This window comes from Brassica oleracea, chromosome C1, assembly GCF_000695525.1.
Source record: "Brassica oleracea var. oleracea cultivar TO1000 chromosome C1, BOL, whole genome shotgun sequence".
NCBI classification, from domain to species: Eukaryota; Viridiplantae; Streptophyta; class Magnoliopsida; order Brassicales; family Brassicaceae; genus Brassica; species Brassica oleracea.
The window spans coordinates 20797932-20801842 of record NC_027748.1 but is presented as its reverse complement, the minus strand read 5'-3'; positions in this window follow the sequence as shown (position 1 = coordinate 20801842).

The following is a 3911-nucleotide window of genomic DNA, read 5'->3' as shown; positions in this document are numbered from 1 at the left end:
TTTGCATTCGACGCAGCTTTGGAGGGCGGGGGTACAGAGACATACTGTACTAGCGACGCAGCGTATGTATATATATATATCCGTATGAGGAGATGCGGGGTGTGTGGACTAGCTATATGCTATCATCGCATTGTTTGTGTTGTGTGATGCTTTAGGCATCTTGTTTGTTCATGTTAGAGCTAAACTTCCATAGTGGGAGTTCTATTTACTCAAGTCAGTGGTTTGCGTGTTTAGCATCCCATACCTCACGGAGTAACTCCCCTGTTGCTCACCCCTCTTTCTTCCCTTGCAGGTGAGCTTGATGAGTAGTTGGATATCTGGACGGTTTGGTGTCTTTGGGATCATTGCATTTTATTTCGATTTTAATTAACTTTTCGATTTAAGGTACTTGGTTTTTAAATTATAAACTCGTTTTTATTTGGAAATTATTTGATTAAAAGGTTTGACATTTTATTTGATTTTATAAATCGGTTTAATTCGATATTTTACCGTAAGTAACACGCCGTTCTCCATATAGGAGGTGACGGGTGTTACAGTTATCGTCTGAATCAGAGGAAACAGTTCGGATCAAAACCCTAGTTAAGCTGACACTGCGTTGCGACATAAGGAGACTTCCCGAAGACATGGATTTTATATTTCCTAGTCTTGAGTCTCTGAAGCTTGTCGGTTTACATCTCGAGAAAGACCCAATGCCTGCGCTAAAGAAATTGCAGAGACTGGAAGATGTTATCTTGGATTCTTGTTGTTTCTCAGGCGAAAAGATGAGGATCAGCGAACAAGGTTTTGGTCGGCTAAGGAAACTTGTGTTTTACTTTGACGGATTAGATGAGTTACAGATAGATGACGAGGCTATGCCCAGTTTAATGGAGCTGAAACTTAGAACCAGAGGACGGCAGATGAAGCTGATGATCCCAGATCGCCTGCGGGCAGTTCTTGATCCTCCGTACATCAAATCATGCATCCCCGAGTGTATAGATGCCAAGAAGATGTGATTAATTGATCCATTTGCAAAATGAAAGATGGACTATAGAATATGGAGCAACGAGTTTTATCTTTGAACTGTATGTGTGTCATTCTAAAGTGTGTGTGTTTATGTATGAGATCATTTGACATCCCAAAATATCAAAAAATAAATAAATAACAAACTCATTTCTTTCTCTCCTATTTCATACTTTCTTTGTTACTTTCTGCACAAGCAATCTCTTCCGTAAATATTTTTGGCTTATTTTTGTACTTTCTTTTCGCAAATTGGAAGAGAAATTTACTAATGAGAAGCTGGTTAGTAAAATTGTATCAGTTTCTTAGTGTTCGATGAAATTCCCTAGAGTGACAATAGACCGGTGGATCGTCATAATTGGAGATTGATGTGTTTCTCAGTGCAGTGTTATTAAACGCCACTTAGGCGACCGTTTAGATGACGCCGGGGTATTATACGGTGGTGAGACACTATTTTATACTGTGCGGTAATTTAGGTAGTTCGTATAAATGCGGGAGCCTACACCTTTTAAGCTGTAACTTAACGCACTCTGTATTTGGTACAGTTTTGGATCTTAACTCTTTAGAAAACTGACGGGATGAGTCAGCTCTACTGGTTAGAGCCTTGGGGGCCAATTGTCATGCTTCCGGGTTCGACGCCAGCCGGAGGCGAACTGCTCATCCCTATCACTAAAGTGGGTACTGGACTTTTGGGCTCAGGGAAAAACCTCCCGGGTGAAGCTGGCCCGCTGCCTGACCGGGCCCAGGGAATGACCCGTGAAGCAGGGAACCCTGGATTATCAAAAAAAAAAAAAAAAAAAAAAAAAAAACTCTTTAGAAAACTTATTTCCTAGAGCTTGCCATGGGGAAAGTAAGGAACACATAACAACATCAAAGCAGACTCCAGCTTGATAGTGGGCCATTTTGTCAAGCTACTGTGGTTAGAACTGATCCAACCGAACAATATATTTGTTTTCATGCGAAAATAGGACTTAAATGGAGCTTGTCAGAGTCGTTTAACAACCACCAACGCAGATTACAATTTTGAGGATCTACAAAAAGCGAACCAGACTTGTCAAAAGGATAAGTGCTCGTACTCAGCCACAGTATATCTTAGTTTTCTATGATTTACCTCATGGTGTTGGTGATGGATCTCAAAATCCACTAAAAAAAATTAGAGTTATTCTTGGGTTGACCTCTCTAGGTTTACTAACCAATACGATTTCGTTATTTCACATTCAATATATTTTAAAAAAAGAAACAAAATATTGTCAATTTATATTATGTTTGTAAAATAAAAAGGTAAAAAATAAATAAAAAATAATAGTAATTATAAAAAAAAGAATTCTGCAAAAAAAATTTTAAACGTCGTCAGCAAAATACTAAACCCTAAATCCTAAACCCTTGGGTAAACCCTAAAACTCTTGGATAAATCCTAAACTCTAAATCAAAAACACTAAAACACTAAACCCTAAACCCTAAATCCTAAATCCTAAATCCTAAATCCTAGAGTGTTTTAGTGTTTAGTGTTTTCGATTTAGAGTTTATGATTTAGGGTTTAGAGATTAAAATTTAGGGTTTAGGATTTAGTGTTTTGGTGATGACGTTAAAAATATTTTTTTCTAAAAATATTTTTTTTTTTTAAATATTTTTTGTTCTGTAACTACTACTATTTTTATTTATTTATTTTTTACTTTTTATTTTAAAAACATAATATAACTTGACAATATTTTGTTTTATTTTTTAATAGATATAAAATATGAAATAACAATAGGATGTGAAACTAGAGGTTCATCGTAGGGAGTGAATCTAACAATAAGTGAAAAAATTATGGTTACGGCTTACACTAACGTCTCAAAGAAGTAACTTGTAAAAGAATATATATATATATATATTGATGATTTGGTATGAAAATGTGTATGTTATTGATCTTATGAGTTTATACAACTGTGTTGAATAAAAGGTATAAGCATACAATTGAGGTTGAGAGTAATTTAAATATAGGCTTCATATGAAGATGTTTGGATCTCCTTCTGATTCTTCTTTGCCGTCCTTGTATAGTTGTTAGGAGGAGAATCGTAATGGTGGTGTGGTCTCCTGCGAGTATCCGGTGTCTTGAAGACCGTTTTTAATGCCTTGAATTTTTTTTATGTTTTAAGTTGACCTAGTTAGCTTGGTGTTGAGCCTACCCCGAACTCGGGATGGGTCTTCATTATTTGTGGGCATGTTGTCATCTTATCGAGCTTTTGGGATAATGGACTAGATTTTTGGACCGGGTTTGGAGTGAGGTGAAATTTCCCTCCAACAATTAACCCCCCCCCCTCGGAAGTCTGGCATGTCTCAGGTCGTCAGCTGGGTCGGCTATTAATTCCAACATGGGTGCTTGATTCATGACTGGTGGTTTATGTTTCAAAACCTGGTTTGAGATTTCGGTTTCTCTATTTGATTGATGTAAATCAAGGAATTTGATTTTTCCTCTTTGGAGAGCAAATCACCTTCGTATTGCAATCATTTATTTTTGCAGATTCCGAGTTTTAAGATATAAGCTCTCTATCTTCCCTCGTTGCTCCCCACTCTTGCCATTGGAAAATGTAAAAGGTTACTCTCTCTCTCTCTCTCTCTCTCTCTCTCTCTCTCTCTCTCTTTTCCTTTGTATCTTAGTTCAGTTGTGTAATATGATTGTTTTCGCCACTATTTTTTCCGATCCTTCTACATTTTTGTATTTCGACTTTTGTATTTCGACTGTCTAATCGTCGTCTGAACTTTACTTATTCATTTTTTTGTTCCTCTCAATTGTTGGTTTTGCGGAACCGTCGTTGGTTTCTTCATTGGGGCTTGGAGTCACGAGTGTTTCATCGTTAGGGTTTTATAGAATAGATTGGATTTTGGTAGTCGAATGCACATTGGTCTTTTAGGCTTATCAGACTTTTGTGGTC